The sequence below is a fragment of the Pezoporus flaviventris genome, unplaced genomic scaffold (assembly GCF_033815535.1).
Source record: "Pezoporus flaviventris isolate CSIRO_AGI_PZ_B2104156 unplaced genomic scaffold, CSIRO_AGI_Pfla_v1 ptg000036l, whole genome shotgun sequence".
NCBI classification, from domain to species: Eukaryota; Metazoa; Chordata; class Aves; order Psittaciformes; family Psittacidae; genus Pezoporus; species Pezoporus flaviventris.
Genome location: NW_026892584.1, coordinates 39,691,453 through 39,713,117, shown reverse-complemented (window position 1 = coordinate 39,713,117; position 21,665 = coordinate 39,691,453). Strand labels below are relative to the sequence as shown.

Genomic DNA, 21,665 nt, shown 5'->3' with positions numbered 1-21,665 from the left:
TGGAGCACCTCCCGTATGAAGGCAGGCTGAGAAAGTTGGGGCTGTTGAGCCTGGAGAAGAGAAGGCTGCATGGAGACCTCATAGCAGCCTTCCAGTATCTGAAGGGGGCCTATAGGGATGCTGGAGAGGGACTCTTCATTAGGGACTGTAGTGACAGGACAAGGGGTAGTGGGTTAAAACTTAAACAGGGGAAGTTTAGATTGGATATAAGGAGGAAATTCTTTCCTGTTAGGGTGTTGAGGCACTGGAATGGGTTGCCCAGGGAGGTTGTGAATGCTCTGTCCCTGGCAGCGTTCAAGGCCAGGTTGGACGAGGCCTTGGGTGATATGATTTAGCGTAAGGTGTCCCTGCCCACGGCAGGGGGCTTGGAACTAGATGATCTTAAGGTCCTTTCCAACCCTAACGATTCTCTGATTCTCTGATTCTCTGAGATACCAAATTAAAATCTGTCATTCTTAAAGGCTGTAATAGAGCATTGGCTATTACAGTTCACCTTTGTGTCATCTAGCTGACCAGCCTGGTGTGTTGATCACAATAAGGGAAGGGGCTGCTCAGCTGTGTGAACGTAATTTCTCTATGTCACAGGGACCAGGGCAAATGATGGCTATAAGTCTCCTTTTACCTTCTTTGTGCATCTGGCCTGCTCTTGCCTGATAAATCAGTTCCTCCATTCTTTCATCCCATCCCATCCCATCCCATCCCATCCCATCCCATCCCATCCCATCCCATCCCATCCTTTGCTTTTCTCCAATGGATGTTGGCCTGCAGATGTCTACTTTAGCAAGTTGTGTGGCCTGGTAAGAGTGTGGGGTGGATGCAAAACAGGACCTGTAAAGTAAGATAGTTGATGATGAGAGCTTAACATCCACAATCATGCACGCTTTAAGGTGCTGGAATAGTTCTGGGCTGATCCCTCAGAATGGATCTATGTACTGGTTAGAGATCATTAGATGCACTCCTGCACTGCATTTTCTGATTTTTTTTTCTTTTTTTTTCCTGAAAATCTGTGTGTCTGACACTGTTTTATAAATCAAAGCAGGGATGAACTAAAATGCTAATGTAGATACAACCCAGATCTTTCTGGGAGTGTATTGTCTGGAGCTGAATGCAATGTTACATAGCAGCAAGAGAGATTTGAGTCAGATCTCAGGAAAATGTTTGTAATAGTAAGGACAGTGAAGCACTATGGAAGTTGAATAAAATCCATGATGAGACATTTTTAGGAAAAGGCTAAACAAAACAGAATTTGGGAATATGATAGACACAGTTATTCTTGCATAGAGAAACAGGAATGGATTTGGTCAGTTTATGACTGGAGGGAAGAGGGGCCCAACAAAGCTGGTGAACATTTAAGGATCACCTCCTTTAAGCTCAGGAGCGATGGAACCTGACAAAGAGGAAGTCAGGCAAAACCACAAGGAGGCCTGCATGGATGAATGAGGAGCTCCTGGACAAACTCCATCCCAAAAAGGAAGCCTACAGAGGGTGCCAGCAATGATGGGTAGCCTGGGAAGGATACAGAGAAATTGTTCAAGTTGCTAGGAATCGGGTTAGGAAAGCTAAAGCCCTGACAGAATTAAATTTGTCCAGGAACATCAAGGGCAACAAGAAAAGCTTCTATATGTATGTTATTGATAAAAGGAAGACTAGGGAAAATGTGGACCCTCTCTGGAAGGAAATAGGAGACCTGGTTACCTGGGACATGGAGAAAGCTGAGGTACTCAATGACATTTTTACCTTGGTGTTCCCCAGCAAGAGCTCCAGCCACACTGACCAAGACACAGAAGGCAAAGGCAGGGACAGAGAATGAAGAACCTCCTGCTGTAGAAGATCAGGTTTGAGACCATCTAAGGAACCTGAAGATGCATTCATTCGTGGTAATTTACTCTCCCAGATACTGAAAGTTTTCAATAAAGTTGAATCAAAAATGGTGTCTACCAAGTAATCTACATTGCTGGCGGTAATCTACTATTGGCCAGATTTCAAAACATGTAAGTGGTTCTTTTCAGGCCTGTTTAAATTCAGGTTCAGATCAGGCATAATAACAAATAGTCTACTAAACTGATGGCATATGATTGTTTCCTTCCTCTCAGTTGTAATTTAGTCAAGCAGAACAAAAAATTTCAGCCATTTGCCTACTCTATGTTGTCTATGATTGTGAATTTTTCAGTGTCTTGAAACAGAATTGTTCCCCACAAAATACACACTTCAGAGCCAAAACCCAAACAAGTCCCACTCTAATTGTTAGATCACTCAATAAATTTGGACTTCTTTGCCATTGAATTTAAATGGCTGTTGAGATCTTAAGTCACTAACATTCCTTTTAAACCCCTCCCTATTGTATAATTATTACTTTATATATTTTCTTCTGTAGCTTATGAGGTGCCCAGTGTCCCAAGAGGACTGACCTTTTCAGTGGATGGTACAGGTGTCCAGTTTCAACAGAGAGGACCAGTGTAGCCTTGCCTCTTGGCTGCTGCTTAATGCAGTCCCGGGGAAAGGGAAGAAGTAGATTCAAACCTACCCTACGAAAGTGTTTTAAAATCCAGGTCACTCGTTTCCCAATATTTTATTTCAATGTTGACTCCTGCTGAGAAGATAACAAAGATTTAGAGCTCGAAGGCCATTACATGTGTGTGGTTTTGTGCTTTCTGATAACATTTAATTAGAAAAAGATATGTTTTTATTTCTGAGATAATTCTATTTTGCTAGTATAAATAGTATTCAGAAAGATATTTTTTTATGTCCAAAATTAGTTGTATGCCACTATGCATATCTGATACTGAATTTAGTAATGTTGAAAAAGAACAATAAAGAGGAAGTGTTTTGGTACAAACACCAGTTTTGGTATGAAAACATTTTCAGCTATGAGGTTCCATTAGTTCTGCAGTTAGCAAATACTTCAGTTGACACTGTTGTCAAACCAAGGACATAAAACTGAGAGTGTGATATGTTATCTGCTGCCAATTACGTAAGTTCATGATGCATAAGTTATTGCAAAAAATAAGGTCATGACTCCTAAACCAATTCCTTTTGAAGTTGTAGTTCTTCATAAAACCTCCCTCATATTTGTATATTTTTGTTGGTTAACTCTTAACTGAATTTATGCAAGTGCTTATGAAAATGAAATATTATATGACATTTAAAAAAAAAGCAGAACCTTGCATGGTCTACACGAATACCAATTTGTTGATATCAATTTTTTATAGAGAGGGGAATCTGTCTAAAATACGTATTTTAGTTTCTAAACAAAGAGCTTAATCAAAGTTCCCTATCAAAATGTTGTTTGAAAACAAATTATTTTGACCACCAAGCATAAATATTAAAGTTATTATGGAACATTATCTAGTGGATAGGTAAGAGGATTAGGATTCAACCTGCACAGTTCTTGTCTTACCTTTTATATGGTCTTTTATGGTAATCTTACAGTAATCACTGAATATTTGATTGCCTTCATTTATCTTTCTGTATGGCTAAATATGAATAAATGTCATATTTGTCATATCAAAATACCATGTAAATAATAGACTTAAGCCTTCATTTGAAAAATTCCAGCAGAGCTGGAAAGAGTGTCAGAGGAACGAATCACTCCACTGAGAACTAGAACACTGAGGTTCTTCTTCATGTCTGGGCCAGAGGTTTCAGAAACTTTAAGAATCAAACTATCATGATACTAAAGATGCTTAACACCTTCATCCTAATGTAAAAGACTTGTTAGAGGATCATACAGGGTCGGGGTTTTTTTCACTTCAGACAAAAAGGTATGACTTAAAAGGTATGACTTTTAAATACTGCCTCTTTTGAAAATTTGAATGAACCACGACCTTTGGAGATTATTTGACAAAGCTACCCCTAGAACAGCTAGTAGTCCTTGTTCTGTCTTATTCAGCTCAAGGGCTGAAAACCAGGTGTTTCGTAGTCTACTAAATCACTTTACCAGAAGTCTTTGTTGTTTTTTTTCCTCTTGAATTTTTGGGACCCCTTCAGCTACCTTTTGTTGCTCTGCAACTTACCAAGTTTTTGCAAATTGTTACCTATTCACTGGCCTGGAAAAACATCAATGCAATAGTCCAATGAGCAGTCTAAGTTCAAGCCCTTATTCCAATTAATTTTTAATTTTTTATAGAAAGTGAAACAGGTCCAACAGAGAGACAGAGGAAGCTGTTAATCAGAATAACTGATAGTTTGTTGGCCAGAAAGCTTGCCTGGGATGCGGGATTCTGACATTCAGACATCTTGGAGAACACAAACTTGAAATGTGGACTCCTCTGGCACCAGGCGGTGTCTTGATCATAGGATGATTATCTGAGAGGGGTGACAGTTTTCTTGCTCTTTCATGTATTCCAAGTCTCATCCTAGGCATTAGAATCTTTCCCATGTAAGAGCTTCATGAGAACTGGTAAGTACCTTAAAAAAGTTCTGGTCTTAACAGAATATAATTCATCAGTGAAAAAATGCATCACTGTAAACTCTGATGGGGGCATGACTAGTTTTCATGACCATGTAGGTCCAGAGTGGCCATTGCGAAGATTTCTCTAAGTCCTGTGTTTGAAGGAGAGGTCAACAGGCAGCGCTGAAGGGCATGAATCTCTGGAATTCTGTAGAATACCAAAGCATATGTCTGCATAAGTGTCAGACTTTTAAATCAGCTGTTGTTACAAAAGTTTAACGATGGGGAAATGGTTACATACAAACATTGGTTTGGGCATTAGGCTTATAAGTCTTGCTTATGAGTCTTGGTTTTAAACTCTTCAGCTGACATTGATATGAACATATAGGGCATAAAACCTGGACCCTGACATGTGATCTGTTGCCAGTTGCCTTCAAACTATCGTGTCTGATGAGGAAAAAAAGAGAGGAAGTGGATGGAGAAATGGGACAGGTCATCTGAACTCTGATAATTAATGTTCCTTAGAAAATAAAAGTTTTGAAACTTTCCTGGAAATGAGGTTTTATGATCTGCTACAATGGCCCACCGGGGATGCTGCAACCTACACATATTGACAATTGTGGTATTATCAGACAGTTCATTTTTATGAGTAATTTCCAGAGCAGTCCTCAGCCATGCAGTCACGCATACAGTGAAACAGTGTGCCATACAAGAAAAACTCAGCTAGAGGGCAAAGATTATACAGATTTATTAATATTTGGGAAAAAGATCTTAACAGCAGGAAGTAAGTTGAGCAACAGAAGGGGGAAGAAGGAATGGACTTGACAGCAAAGTGAGCTCTGTAAAGGATGTGATGCAGAACACAGTGAACTCAATGGAAATATTTCCATTGATTTCTTAAGTTCTTGCATAGATCTCAAACACTTCTTCTTATACCTTTCCCCCTCCTTTTTCCATATGAATGGAAAATACATTCTTTCTTGTTCACAACTAGCATAATTTAGTGTCCAAGCATAACAATAAAAATATTGATCACACTTGGGATGTTGGAGCAAAGAATCCCTACCTAAGCAGCCCCAGAAGTGGCTTGACTTTTCCAAGGGTTGAGCAACTTGCAAATTCGAACAGTACCTTCATCTTTTCATTAGACTCAGAATAGTCTTATCCTTTACCTAACTTTGCAAATTCCAGTCGGCTTTCTGCTTTAAAACACAGAGAGTAATGGAGCAATTGGATCTATAATACTGTTCTCTTAAATCTTTCTCCATAAACACTTTTCTTAGAAAGGTAATGATCGTTTAGTCTTCTTCTGTTTATGTATAGTCTAAGTAGTTATAGCTTTTACTTTTAAACAGCTATTAAATAGTTCAGTAGTTCTTAAACCATGCCAAGGAGTACTTGGAATAAAAGAACAATGATTAGAAGTTACTGAAAATGAAGTTGAAGAGCTGAATTTGATTATATATCTTTCAGAATTAAAAAATAGTTCTGTCAAAGTCCCTATTAAAGAGGGTTAGAGAAAGTGATATACTTTATATGAAGTGAGGCTACATAGATCATGAATCATAGCTCCAAGTGATACATCTACAAGATCCGCTTGATCATCTACTTTCAAAATCCTTCCTTCTATGGGAAGAAAACTTTGCTGACTAATGTAACTAGTGTTTGACAAACTCATCCTGCCATGATAGCAACTCTTATTTCATCCTACACACTGAAGAACATAATTTATCTTAACACTAGGCATTAAGCAAGGCTAGCTGTGTGGCAGTAGAATTACTAGTGTTTTCTTTTACTACTGAATTCAGTTGAAATCTGAAGTCAAGTCAAACCTGGTTTAAGTACTCTGTTGATTATTTTCTTTAACATGGTTTGAAAGACCAAGGCCGCTTTATTGCATTGGGTAGGTAAGTTAAAGACATGCTGAGATGAGGAACTGGTGGCAACATACAGAAAGAGAAATGCACATTACATCCCATCACTTTGGAGATGCAAGAATAAACTTCCTTATAAATAAAACTAAAACATTTTCTGTAGAGAATGATAAACAGAACTGGCTGGATGGCCATACGCAAAGAGTTGTGGTCAATGGCTCAATGTCCAGCTGGAGACCAGTAGCGAGTGGTGTCCCTCAGGGATCGGTGTTGGGACCTGTCTTGTTTAATATCTTTGTCGCTGACATGGACAGTGGGATAGTGTGCCCTCAGCAAGTTTGCTGATGACACCAAGCTGTGTGGTTTGGTTGATATGCTGAAGGGAAGGAATGCCATCCAGAGGGACCTTGACATTCTTGTGAGGTGGGCTGATACCAACCTCATGAAATTTTACCATGACAAGTGCAAGGTCCTACACCTGGGTTGGAGCAATCCCAGGCACAGCTACAGGTTGGGCAGAGAAGAGATTCAGAGCAGCCCTGCAGAGAAGGACTTGGGGGTGTTGGTCAGTGAGAAAACGAACATGAGCCGGCTTCAGTATGTGCTTGCAGCCCAGAAAGCCAACTGTATCCTGGACTGCATCAAAAGGAGTGTGACCAGCAGGTCGAAGGAGGTGATCCTGCCCCTCTACTCTGCTCTCGTGAGACCTCACCTGGAGTATTGTGTGCAGTTCTGGTGTCCTCAACATAAAAAGGACATGGAACTATTGGAACAAGTCCAGAGGAGGGCCAGGAGGATGATCAGGGGACTGGAGCACCTCCTGTATGAAGACAGGCTGAGGAAGTTGGGGCTGTTCAGCCTGGAGAAGAGAAGGCTGTGTGGAGACCTCATAGCAGCCTTCCAATATCTGAAGGGGGCCTATAGGGATGCTGGGGAGGGACTCTTCATTAGGGACTGTAGTGACAGGACAAGGGGTAATGGGTTAAAACTCAAACAGGGGAAGTTTAGATTGGATATAAGGAGGAAATTCTTTCCTGTTAGGGTGGTGAGGCACTGGAATAGGTTGCCCAGGGAGGTTGTGAATGCTCTGTCCCTGGCAGTGTTCAAGACCAGGTTGGATGAGGCCTTGGGTGATACGGTTTAGTGTGAGGTGTCCCTCCCCATGGCAGGGGGGTTGGAACTAGATGATCTTAAGGTCCTTTCCAATCCTAACTACTCTGTGATTCTGTGATTCTACAGAAAGTCCTACTGCTTGATGTATTGTAGCCTTCTCAGTAAGCAGGAGGTCAGACATGAGCAATTCTAGGTCCCTATGCATGAGCTCCTCACCTTGCTCAGTCTGTACATGGCTGGAGTGCCTGCTTGTCATTTTCCTCTCTACCAGGAGGGCAGCTGTGTCAGAAAGTCCAAATTCCATGGTCTGAGGACTTACCCATACACTTCAGTAGCATTGCTGGCTTTCGTGGTTCACTCTATGTTGCTTCCTCTAAACTCTGCAAGTTAGCATTGATACATATTTTACATCTGCCATTGGTAGTCATAGTTACTGCATGTATTAGGATCTTGAAGCTGAGTCAAGGTGACCTTCATCAACAATAAGGATTTAATGAATAAAACCAGGACCTGGTTCTCTTTAAAAGATCAAAGGAGAACATCCGGGACTGACTGTGTCAAGGATAAGTTATTCGGCAGCTTGGCAAAGTGACTATTTGATTAACCAGCTTGGCACTGAAAGTAATTTTTAGGGTGTACTGAAGTGAACTGCCTTCATTATAATGGGTGGTATTCCTCAGGGTTTGGTATTGGGACTAGCACTGTTTCACATCTTTGTCAGTGACATGGACAGTACGGTTGAGTGCATTGTCAGCAAGTTTGCTGATGACACTAAGCTACGTGGAGGGGTAAACATGATGTAAGGAAGGGATGCCCTCCAGAGGGACCTTAGCAGCCTGGAGAGGTGGGCATGCGTGAACCTCGTAAGGTTCAACAAGGCCAAGTGCACAGTACTGCACCTGGGTCAGTGCAATCCTGAGCACAAATACAGACTAGGTGGTGAATGGACTGAGAGCAGCCCTGCAGAGAAGGGTTTGGGGGTCTTGACTGGAGAAAAGCTCAACATGACCTGGCAGTGTGCGCTCACAGCCCAGAAAGCCAACCGTGTCCTGGGCTGCATCAAAAGGAACATTACCAGCAGGTCAAGGAAGGTGATTGTCTGCCTCTGCTCTTTCTCGTGAGTCCTCACCTGGAGTACTCCATTCAGCTCTGGGGCCCCAAACACAAGAGGGACATGAACCTGCTTGAGAGAGTCCAGAGGAGGCCACAGAAATGATCGGAAGGCTGGAACACCTCTCCTATAAAAATAGGCTGTCAAAGTTTGGCTTGTTGAGCTTGAAGAAGAGAAGGCTTTAGGGAGACGTTCCAGCAGTCTTCCAGTACCTAAAAAGGGGGCTTACAAGAAAGCTAGAGAGGGACTTTTTACAAGGCCATATAGTGACAGGACAAAGGGGAACGGATTTAAGATGACAGAGGGGAGCTTTAGATAAGATACTGGGAAAAAAATTTTATTGTGAGGGTGGTGAGACACTGGAAGAGGTTGCCAGAATTGTGGATGCCCCATCCTTGGAAGTGTATAAGGCGAGTCTGGATGGGGCTTTGAGCAACCTGGTCTAGTGGAAGGTGTCCCTGCCCATGGCAGGGGGGTTGGAACTGGATGATCTTAAGGTCCTTTCCAACACAACCATTCTATGATACTATGATTCTATGATAATATTGTCATAGAATCAAAGAATGGTTTGGGTAGGAAGGGACCTTAAAGATCTAAAAAGACCTAAAGGTCTAAAGATTATTCCATGACAATATTAAAAATCACACCCACAGGTCAAAAAGACCCTTATGCAGATGAAGACCTCTTCTCTGAGCATGTGTATCTATATGAATGAATATCTAATCAAATGTTTATTAATAACCAATCAGTATGTAGTGGGACATGTACCAATCTATTATTGTTGTGCATAAAAGAGCACTGAAACTTGCTGTTCTTGTGCTTCATTTGTGGAAAAGTTCAACAAGCACCTCAGCCTGAATAAATACAATATTTCTCCTGGGTGTGTGGAACTGACTTATTGCATGCTGGGCATAAATCTGCTTTCTGGATCACAGATTTTGGCGACCCAGATAGGACAGCTATAACACTTTGCCCATATCGACATGCCAGTTCTTGGCAGGGAGACACTGCTCTTTGGACTCCATTGTGCATTGACCTTTTGACAGGGGACTCTGTGATTTCCAGCCAGAGTGGGCAAGTGACACAATGGTGCAATGCTTAAGAGACACTGTTTTGAATAAGGTTGTGCATGCACTTAAGGAGGATTGTTGATAAAATAGATAAAATTTATATATGCTTGACAGTGACATTTGGAGTATTTGAAATTGTGGATCAGAATGTTCTTTTTGGGTAAAAATGTGAAAACTCAGCCATCTAAAATGAATCCTTGTTCTTCTGGGTGTATTGTGAAACATTATGGAAAATATGGAGAAAATTCATTAACAAAGGGACAGCTAATTGAATATTGTAGTAAATGGTGACCACTATATAAGTTGGAAGATGGGGGAAAACAGCCTGAGAAAATGTTGTTAAAGTATAATAATATTTTACAACTAATGTTTCATCAAGGACAAGACAAATGGGATGAAGTACCTTATGTTTATTATTCTTTGCTTTAAGAAATTATCATGAAACCCAAGTAAAATGTAAACCTTTAGATTCTGATTCAAATGTAACGGTGATGGAAGATAGGGATACAGATTCATGTTGTTGCTCAGCATGTAGCGTTGGAATGTTGGTAGCTCCAGATAGTGGAAATAGTCATAGAAATAATGAGAGAGTGATAATTTTAGTCTTGTAACAGGGAAAAACCAAGCACAACAAAATTCTGTAGTACTGGATCCTCTTCGTCAGGCTGCAGGCCCAGGAGGAAAGCCTGTATTTGTTTAAGCGCCCTTTACTAATTCTGACTTAATGAATTGGAAAGAGTCAGATGGATCATATAGAGAAAATGTACCACTCTTTTAAGATGATAATTGAAAATCATAACCCCAATTACCAGGATATACAGATTTTATTAAATAATTTGTTGTTGATGAGAGGAAGCAAAGGAAAAACAAATGGTAATGGAAAAAGCTAAAATGGAGAATAAGAGATTAAATGTAACAGATACAGATAATTTTATGCCAACTCAGGAACACAACTGGGAGAAGGTTAATGACAAAGTGGTATTAACAACTGATATTGTATGAAATAAAAAAAACGAAATAACTCGGCCAAAGAATCTTGCTAAACTAACTCAAATAATTCAGGGACAACCAAAAAACCCCTATGCCTTCTATGAAAGGTTATGTGAGGCAGCTAGAAAATAGACTGATCTGGACCCAGGAAATTAAGGACATAAGGCAGTATTTACCACCTTGTTTGTTGGACAGTCAGCCCCTTATATTAGGTGAAAGTTACAGAAAGTATATGGGGTCATAGGGATGACCATATCATAGTTAATTGAGATTGCATATAAAATTTATAACAAACTAGAAGAAGAAGGGGAAAAGGCAATAGAGAAAGACAGAACAACTGACAAAAACCAAAAAAAGCTGCAATCTTAGCAGCTGCATTTGCCCAGTCCCACATGTCATCTTGAGGTAGGGGATTTCCTAGGGAGTGTGGAATAAGAGGTAGGAGAATAGGATGTGGAAATATGATAAGACCCCTAGGGATCAATCAATGTGCCTTTTGCAAAAAGCAAGGACACTGGAAAAATGGATGTCCAAAAAACAGAAGTATCAGCCAGCCTCAGAAAATACCTCCTGAAACTGATTTACTTATGATGGGAACTGGATCTCAATGACAGGCAGGAGGGGAGCCAGAAAAAGTTTAGAGCCAATAGTGAATCATTTCCTTAAATACGGACTTTTGAAAGAATGTCAATCTGAATGTCATACTCCTATTCTTCAAGTGAAATGTCAGACACAGCTATATTAGATCCTGGAGTTGGAGTGGCTACAAATTATCATATGATAAGAAAAATTACTTATGCCCTAGTGAAAGATATAAATTATACTTTGCAGTCACTTACAGCTATTGGAACCGAAATAACGCAGATAAGACAAGCTGCTCTTGAAAACAGAGCTGCAATTGATTACTTACTCCTTCAAGATACTCATGGCTGTGAAGAATTTAAAGGGATGTGTTGCTTCAATCTAACAAATAATTCACAACTGATAGAGGGAAAAATAGAACAATCGAAGGAACTAGCATCTGAAATTAAAGAACAAGAAGGATTAGACGTTTCTTGGTTACTCTTGTGGCTTCCCAATCTTAATTGGCTAAAGCAGCTTTTTCTGTTTGGATTGTTCATTACAGTCCTAATCATTATAACCTCTACATACTACAGTGCCTGCCTCTTTGTAGACCAAATACCTAGAAAGGAGTGGTATTAGACTTATGATGTGGAAGTTGTCAAGAAGACACAAAGGTGGGAATTGATGTATTTTACATCTGCTGTTGGTAGTCATAGTTACTGTATGTATTAGGATCTTGAAGCTGGGTCAAGATGACCTTCGTTAACAATGAGGAATTAATGAGTAAAACCAGGACCTGGTTCTATTTAAAAGATCAAAGGAGAACATCCAGGACTGATTGTGTCAAGGATAAGTTATTTGACAGCTTGGCAAAGTGTCTATTTGATTAACCAGCTTTGCAATTAAAATAATTTTTAAGGTATACTGAAGTGAACTGCCTTCATTATAATATTAAAAATCACACCCACAGGTCAAAAAGACCCTTACACAGGTGAAGACCCATCCTCTGAGCATGCATAGCTATATGAATGAATATGTAACTGTATGTTAATTAATAACCAATCAGTATGTAGTGGGATGTGTAGTAATCCATTATGTTTGCATATAAAAGAGCATTGAAACTTGCTGTTGGTGTGCTTGATTTGTGGAAAAGTCCACCAAGCACCTCAGCCTGAGTAAACGCAACATCTCTCCTGAGCATGTGGTGGGCACAAATGTGCTTTTCTGACAACATTATCAATGGAGACAGTTGTCCCTAACCTGGCCTAAACACATGCACACACAAGCTAACAACAGCCATTGACATGTCCTTCTGTAAGGTGATTCTAACCTAAGGGATGTAGCACCAGCACTTCAAACTTTGCAACAGAGCAGGAAAAAACGCAGTAGGATTGTTTTAAAACAACAGTGATGAATAAAAAAGGCTGTTCTCTGCTATTAGAGCACGGGATAACTGAACATCAATTCCAGTCTAAAGTTTGTCGAATGATGAAGCACAGATAGTACATTTAGAGTTTTCAGTGTGACTTCTGACCCAGACTTCCCTGAGGACACTGGGAATCCCTCTGGGTTTGATAAGCCACAGCAGGGACTCTTTCCTCAAGGACGGGTAAACACATAGTCAGGTTGTAAAGGAGAATTGAGTTTACCCAAGGACTTGTTTTCTCCGATTAATCCTACCCTATCAGCTTGAACACATTCGTGAAGATCCCCTGGAGGTCCTGTAGTTTTCCTTCTTTGGCTTGCTCGCAGGGTTTGTTTTAGTGAGTTCCCTGTCCACAAAGACGGTTGCTTGAAAACCTGGTTCAGTTCACTCTGTAGCACAGTAGATCTGGTTTGTTTACCAGGAAGCCTCAGTGTTATGACCTGAGGAATGCAGGGGACACAGACTTTACTTGTAGAAGGTATTTTAAAAAATTGGCATTGTTGCCACAAATAATGTCAAGATGGAAAATCCTGATTCGTATATCAGGAAACAAAGGTGAGTATGAGTTTGTTGGCCAGAGACAATGACTTTATCTGTGCTGTGGAGCAAGCTCACATGCATCCTGATCTTGGTTACCATAATGATGGTAAACATAATATAGTCCTATGCTGTGACAAAATTAATAGATTTTTCCATGGGCCTGGTCCAAAAAGCAATTGGAAACCCCAGGGAAAAAACATGCCTCCCACAAAAATACCCCAACAACAAAAAACCCCAAGTAAACATAAAAAAAGCCCCACAAACAGCTAAATGAAAAAAAAAACCCTGAAACCAAGCCTCCTTCAAACCTCCACAAAAAACCTCCCAACAAACCCCAACCAAAACTAAACAACAAAAGGTGCTTTTCTGTGCTTGCATACTGAAGGAGATGAATATCAGTTTTGCTTTCAAACACAAGTATCGGGATGAACCCAGACACATCCAGCACATGACTACACGTTTGATGTGTACATTTCTCCTTTTTCCACTCTCACCAAAAAGTTCATCAAAGCAGTGGAGATGTTTGATATTCTTGGTGAGACGAGGTCAGTGCCCCTCTCTTGGAGCTGAATCATGTGAAGTGAAAGCTGAAAGGGGACAGAGGGCATGGGAAAGAATAGGTACTATTTTTAGCACAAGGACATTCTTCAGTAGCCCTGGCATCACTGGATATCTGCAAGGAGAAGTCTCTGTTAGTGACAGGATTTACAAAATAATATACAGAGGAGATATGGAGACCTGCAAATAGCAGCCTCCCTTACAGTCATGTCATGACACTGACATCTGTTTACATTTGGATTTTATCGTACTTGTGTACCGATATTTCAGACTTACTATTTTTTCCTTTGGGTCCTTCAGGGGGTAGCACAGAATGCGACTTCTCTTGCGTCTTTTGCCCTTTACACTTGTTTTGAGTGACCATCTGACTGCCTTCATTGTGCTTCTGTTCTTTTCAGAGCACTATTGATTATATACTGCACTTCGTGGGAATCTGGCATAAAAGGACAGGTTTATAAGACATCACAGGGTCCAGGTATCTATTTTTATCAACCTGAGCAATTGTTGCTTAGACAAAGAGACCCCCTACTTCCTGGGCCATGTGTGGCTGACCTCGGTTAGTCCGAACTCGATTGACCCCAGTGCAGCTTAAGCGATGTGACAGCCGAGTCAGCCCCTTTAATTCCAGTCTTTGTGAGGCTCGTGATAATCATGCACTTGCTCTGTCAGAGGAGCCAGCAAAGAGCGATTCTGTCTGTACTTGCTCCCTGCAGCAGCCCTTTTTCTTGCCTTCTCTGTTCCACCAGATTCCTTTCATTTTGTTGGTTCTATTCAGGAACAAAGAGGACTTTGTTGAATTGCCTTTGTGGTTTATTTTCCTGAGCCTTGGAAGATAGCAGACTTTTGCCACTGTTTTATCCAACCCGTTATCACACACACAATACTCTGAATGCTTGATGGAGGCTAGTGTGTGTTAGCCTAACTCTTTGCTCTTTTTTTTTTTTCCAGGTTGAAAGCCAGGGCTGACTTCTGGTTGCCAAGTTAGGAATAATTGCTGGAATAAAAATTCAGGGAGGAGTCTGTCCATGCAGCTGCCATAAAGGCTTGAGTCAGAGGAGCTACAGTCGTCAGTAGATTTCATCTTGTTTTTCGTATTACCTGGTCTTACCAGGTCCCAGTGTCTTCACAGCCATGTGTTTGTTTACAAATGTCGAATATATTGTCATCAAACAAGCTCTGGGCACATGTTCCAAAAGGGGTAAAAATGCATTGACTGGCCACTAGAACTGTTAATGCTTATCAGCTTCTATCTGAGCCTGTAAAAGTGTTTTGACATGATAAACTGCTACAGTCTTCACAGATGTGGAAAGGCAGTTGCAGAAGAGTTAGATGAGGGACTCTGGTTTATAGACTTTGCCATGAAAGACTCCTTCAAATCTCAGAACAACTTAGTGGTGTGGAGAAGACTAAAAAGAGCAGCTAACTCTAATCCTTTGCCCTAACCACTGTCCCAGCTGCTTTTCACATGACCTGGCACTCTACCTATTCCCAGCACAAAGCTCCCATCATTTTTTTTTTTTTTTATTTAATGCATTAAAAAATCTTTTTTAAATAATGGAAAATGTAGCCATTACTCAAGGCTGCCCTTGAGAGATAGCTTTATCTATTTAGTCTATTGCCAGAGGGGCACAGTGTGGTCCTGGAGAGTCTCTGGACAAGGTATTAACAGAAAGTTGCTTCATCAAAGCTCTTCCCATGAGAGACGAGATCTATAATCTTTGTTTTTAGTGAACAGACTAACATCTCCGAAGGCATAGTAGGCGTCAAAATACAGTGCTTCTGAGCTCTGTATGCAAAAGGTCATGCAGTGTTTAATCCTGGGGGTCACCTCATGGTCCTCGAGGGAATTTCATCAAGGATGTAGCTAGTCTGTATTTTGCAATAATCTGTAGGAAATAAGCCTGGCATTTCAGAGATAAAATTTGAGAGCAGTACCATTTCAGTCACCCAATGTGCTTTGTAGATGGGGTTTCTATGACTGTTTATTTCTAAAAAGGTCTCATGTTCAAAACGGAAACTTTCAGCCCTTACTCAGGCAAAAAATTACACAGAAACCAGTAGGAATACTGCCTAGAGCAGAGTGAAATAAAAGCTGGAGGATCTGGTACTGTGTTATTTGGCTCATGCTGCAAAATTTCAGCAAATTTGTCTCTAGCAAGCAATGTGAGCAGTTTCGACAGCTTTTATTATGTTGAATTACAATGACAAATAAGGGCATTGATTTGTAGAATGTTTGAAAGTGTGATAAACACAGTCCTAATGAGAAAGATGTTTCTTTTTATTTGACAGAAACACCACTGTTTTTCCTTGTGCATAATCTAGGTGCACCAACAAAAATAAAAGGCCTGGCTATTTGAGGCAAAATTCCTGAAATATTATTCTTTAAATCTCTAAGCTTTCACTTATTACTTTTTATTCCCAACAGTACTTGATGGTTTTATTGTCCACAGAAACTGGAACAGTAATAAAAGAAAATAAAAACATTAGTGAAAACATAGAGTAACTCAGTGTTTTCTTATGAATTCAAGTATGAATTTAAAGTCAAACATGCTTTTCGACATTAAGAATCCTTTTGTCTAGAGGATAAATGGTGCTCACAGTAAGGAGTTAGCTCTCATATCCCTGTGCAGTTATAGTCCTTGGGTGGTTTAAACAGTTTCACCTACTATGGTGTTTTTTGAACTTTGAAGCCTACGGAGAGTAACTTGTCCTGTAGAAGAAAATGAATTTACATCCACATGCACATAACAGTTGTAGCAGGCTGTTTGGAGAACAGTTTGGAAGGCAACTAGTATATAATGGGTGCTGCCATAAATAGGAACAATAGCAAGGTAATTTTGCTTACCCACCAGTAACATTTGCAAGTGAAGGCATTTTGCCACAGCTGTTAGAGATTCAATCACCCCTAACCAGATGTTTAGTCCAGGATGTTGACATTTTTCGTGTGGATTTCACTGAAAACTGTTTAGTGCTTCTGTCTGTCATATTTATAAACCTGCATCTATATCTAATCTAATACCTTTAAATACGAAGAGTTGCACTAAGCTTGTTCAGGTTCATTCTGTTATGCCAGTTCTCACACACAGACCCATATATTTCATCACCTGCTTTACTTCAGATACGACATTAAAATGGAACAGGGAGGTTATTGCTATTCACACAAGTGTAGTCATGTGTGTCCAAGCCCTTCCAACAGGTGCGCATTCATATGCATGCCCTTCACATACACATGCATGTCCCTGCATGTATGCGTGCTCCTTTGGTGTCGTGAATCTTGCTTTTTTCTAATTTTCAGAGGAATTTTCAGGAGACACAGCTCAGCTATGTCTCTGCTGGCTAAGCCTTTTCACCTACTTCTTATTTACATTTCACTTGCCCATTATCTCTCTGTCCTTCCTGCATGCCTGCCTCCAACACTTTTGCAACCTGCTGAGATCAAGCCCCTGAGCCGCCCTGGGCTGGAGTGCTTGTCCTCATGCATCCTGACAGCATTGCCTGTTCTCAGCAAATTCATCAGTCTGGGAACTCTCTCTGTACATGGATATAGTGGGGTGCAGGACCAGATGAGAGGAAGCTTCCAAGAAAGCCACAGAAGCAGAACACATATGGAAATGAAGCAAGATATGACAAATATATATTCCTGGTTTAGGTGGTTGCATATGAAACAGCTGCCGCTGGGGCAGCCTTAGCTCATCCAAACAGGGCTGAGATGCACAACTAAAGGAATTTTTCATGTGTTGCCACATCCTCAAGGCTTGTTTTTCAGAACACAGAAATGATTTTATTATCTTGGAAGCCACCTCCTGCACATTTACAACTTTTGAATCAGCCTTTCTTTGATTCAGCAGAATTAGGGATAGGGAAATCCTATTAGGTCCTATTATCATTTGAGCTGTATTGTTCTATATGTTAATTTGCCAAACACTCTATTCATGTTTAAATAACTCAGTGCAATAACCATGTAATTATTGTCTATGCCTCTTAATACATATTCATATGTATGAAAAAAGATTTTTAATATTTCTCTTAGAGTTCACCTTCCTGACTATTTTTAACCCTCTCAGTGACTCCTTCGCTTCAAGATCATGTTAACTTAATTTTGTAGATAAGGCAGTGGAGAGAGGGAGAATCTACACTGACTGTTTATGCCCTACTTCCTTTTACCACATTGCTTTTAGATTGCTTTTAAATCAATTGATTCCCTTAAAAACAGAATCCAAGAGGAGGCTTGTCTCTTGGTACCTCTCCAGAAGCAGAATGAGGAAAGAAATGCCATGTCTGACTCCTTGCACCTCACATACACTATCCCCAGTGGCTGCTCTAAGTGATGTTTGAGAGAGTACATGCCCTCCCATGAGCTCCAGCCCTTGAAGTGGCAGGAGAGGCGGGAATCAGCTAGCATGGCAGGCAGAGATGGAGTTTATTTTTCTGTGATGGTGTTATTCCAATGCATCTACACTCATGCCCTCTCCCTGCTCAGCAGTCTGGCCTCTCGGCTCATACCCTCACAGACACAGCTCACCTTCCCCTCTCTCCTCCTGGAGATATCCCTATCCAGGCACACCCTGTCAGGCTCCTTACTCCATGGCCAGGGTTTCTGCAGAGCTGTGTGCTCTGGCATTGCACGAGGTAGCTCTATGATGTCAGGACTGCAGGCAGCACTGCTGTATTCCAGGGCAATGAAGCTTCACCCTCCCTCTGAGGGAGGGTTTCTGCCCTGGCCACCCTCATGATAGGCCTGGCATGCAGAGGTGTGTGCCTCAAAGGAGCCTTCTCATCAGGATGTTTGTCTTGTGTAGGAAAGACACCCGAGGCCAGTGAAGATGCTGGACTGATGCCAGGAGATAACTGGATGGAGACATTTTTCTCCTGGGAGAGAAAGAAAACGCTGCACTGAAAGCTAAAAGGAAGTTCCCAGGAGGACTGACAGTCCTCATTGACAATATGGTGAGACCTCCCCTTCATGATGTTACTAGTGTCCTCAGGGCTCCAGACAGTGAGGCCCTTCCCCAGGTCCTGCCTCAGCTTGGAAAGAAGGAAGATGAAGGCTGACTGTCCAGACCTCATCAGGACACAGCTGTGGAGGAGCTGTGGAGCAAGTTTGCGCTGACTTTTTTCATGTTTACTACTGCTTAGGCTTTTGTATGCCAAATACTGTATTTGTACCTGCTAAGTGCTGCGTTCTGCACTTGGGTGATAGGTGTGAAATAGCGGTAAGGACTGTAGGGGTGAGCACAAGGAAGTTGTTTAGTAGGCAGTGAAGTAAGTGGGAGCAGTAATGATCAGAAACCTTAAAGCATGGCTCGCTTTCTCTCTTCTTGCTAGTGCATTGGAACAAACAAGGTTTGAGTGTGACGTGCGAGTCAAATAAAAGCTGTGCATGGGTAGGTTCAGAGGCCTATGGCTAGGTATGTCACTGGGCTCACTTCAGTTGCTTTTTGGTGGAAGTAACCCTGGCCAGTGAGACACCCAGATGTTTGTGACAATGCAGAGGGAGACACTGAGAGAATAAGTTTCTTGTTATGTTAACAGGGAATAGATTTGGACTTCCTCAGTCCCAATGTCTCTGTTAGACTCTACTGCAACTCCAGGACGTGGATCTGATTCTCTTATTATACATTTCTTTCCTCTGGGGAGTCCCTCTTCCTCAGTATAAGAAACACAAAATACATACTGTAACAGGCTCTATTAAATTATCCAAGAGTTGTGGTGGAGACCATCCTTGGAAGTCATCCCCTTGCTCTGAGGCAAGATCACGCTTAGCTATGTGGTCCCTGGGAGAAATTCCTGTGATTCTTCCTTGACACCTCCAGTGTTGCAGCATCGACTACAGAGGCTGCAATGTTTCAGTCCCCTTGCACCTAATTTATTTTTTTCCTCCTGACCATAATGTATTTTTGCTGCAAGTCAAGTTTGTAATTTTTTGTCCAACTCTTGCTGTATATGACAATGCTTTCTTTTGGTAACAGCCTTTCCTTCATATTGGACAACACTTTGGAGGCCTCTTTCTCTTTATCAAGGCTTCCTTTTCCCAAAGCACTTAATCTTCCTGCTGTGCTCTGCTGGCCCCTCTCTCTGGCTTCCTTGCTCTGCTCTCTGGTGTGAGCTTTGTCTCCCTGTTGACCTTGTTGGCAATTTCAATCTAACATTCAGTGTGTAACACAAACCTAGGAGTGAGGTGACCTGATCCAAAGACCAGGATCCTGGCTGAGTTTTAGCATGTGGTTCTCCTAAAAGATAATAACTCTACGGGGATTTGGTGACCCCTCTATAAGTCCTGGTGAGGAGAGTGCTGGCCAAGGCCTGGGGAGTTCTGTGGCATGTTGGCCCTCCCTGCTCCATCTGCTTTCTATTGAGCTTGAAAAGGAAATTAGCTGAGCTAAATGATTTCAAAGTGACATTCTCCACACTGCACTCTAATTCTATAATTGCCAGGTCTATGCAGTTCCCACTACTAAAATATTTAAAATAATAACCTTCAAAAAGAGCCAAGGCTTCAAAATGGCTGTACACCACCTCTGCTGGAGCAGTAAAATGGTGGCAGAATAATTTCCATATGCAGTGGATGAATGTTTGATTATCTGGGGGTTGAGCATAGTTTCTTTCTTTGCCAGGAATTTCTCTAAGCCAGGAGTCAAAATTACTTTTTCCCTCTGTGAACTCTTTTTAAAACACTGTGGTGAGTGATATATCAGCTGTTTGGTCTACAGTTGACCGCTCAAGTCTGCTGGTGCAAAGGTTTGAACAGACAAAAGAAACTTCCCTTTTTTTAATATTGACTACTCTGTGTCTCCATACAGTGCGAGGGTGAAATAAATATTTACACTCAGCCCTTTGATCCTATTCATTTCCCATGTGTAGTTCTGTAAATGCCTCCATGGCAATGATAGCAGTGGCTGGTTTAGTCTGACATCCATTAACTACATTTTCAGTATGATATAACATCTAGGTCAAGAAAGACAATGCTCAGCCAGCTGACAGCGGGAAGCCACCAAAGATTTGTTACCCAGTGATGGTTTGTACATCACAGCTCGGGAACTCCCGGCTTCAGCATGCAAACCTGCAAGACTAATTGTGTTTTTTACTAAGCAGTTAGCTGGTTTGTGTTTCATTCATTCTCTAATGCTATCTCCCTTTGCTTCACACACACCTCATATTTTCCCACCCCCTAAATTTTTAGTCAGATGTTTTTCTTTCTTGAAGTCTACCTCTGAAACAGTTCTACCCTTTTGGCATAAACTACTTACCCGCATGATTGACTTTGTTGTATAGTATTGAGTCCACTTCTGGAACTCATCAAGTTATTGTAAAGACTATTGTATGTATTCTATTTAATGAATGTATATGCTGCCATACCTTTAAACAACCCTTCTGTTGGTTTTGACAGAGAGGATTCATTTTTTTCTTAAAGCAGAAAACAAGAATAAAAATAACAAGCAATCTCTCCAAGCAACGAGCAGTCAGAGTTTATGTTCTCAGTGTGCATGACTCTGAAGATGTGATGATTCCATTCAGCTGAGCATCAAAAGATCAAAAGACTTTACTGAAGTGTAACTGTCACTTGATCAGAAAGCTGTATTGGAAATGTAATGAAAATTAGTGGCTTCTTTAGACAGTTGCAGTATTTCTAGTTATGGTGTTGATATTATGGGGAAACAACCTGACTGTGTTGAGTCCAGACACTGTGGTTGGCTTTTGGGTGAGAGACTAAGACCAGGCTTTGCTTTTTTTTTTTTTTTCCTTCCAGTAAATATGGTTGTCTTGAATTTTTGCTCCATCCAACTGATTCCTGAAGTTGGGCTCGTTTTTTTTTTTTTTGTTGTTGTTGTTTGTTTAGTTTTCTTTCTGTCCTAATAATGTTTCATAGATCTTCCAGCTTTCTCAATAATTCCTGAAATGGTGCTATTCCTACTCAGGGCAGGCAAAATTATCTGATGGCTGAGGCTGTAGCCTGAAACTTGGTAAGTTTTGACAGAATTGTATGGAAAAACTGGCCATCTTTTGTAGGAGAGTTTGATGACTTGAAGTT

General features: G+C 41.0%; 1 long non-coding RNA gene across 3 annotated transcripts in view; it reads right to left on the bottom strand.

Annotated features, from left to right (window-relative positions):
- Window positions 1–431: 431 nt before the first annotated feature.
- LOC133274609 (uncharacterized) overlaps window positions 432–21,665 on the bottom strand; it is a 52,233-nt gene continuing 30,999 nt past the window's right edge. The window contains exons 2-4 of one of the 3 annotated variants that reach the window (XR_009745196.1): window positions 13,573–13,751; window positions 12,762–12,978; window positions 432–828 (exon numbers count right to left, since the gene is read on the bottom strand). This is a non-coding gene — a long non-coding RNA (uncharacterized LOC133274609). Of the gene's footprint in view, window positions 829–11,458; window positions 11,570–12,761; window positions 12,979–13,572; window positions 13,752–21,665 lie in introns of all 3 variants that reach the window. The other 2 variants (XR_009745197.1, XR_009745195.1) reach the window with 2 other exon arrangements.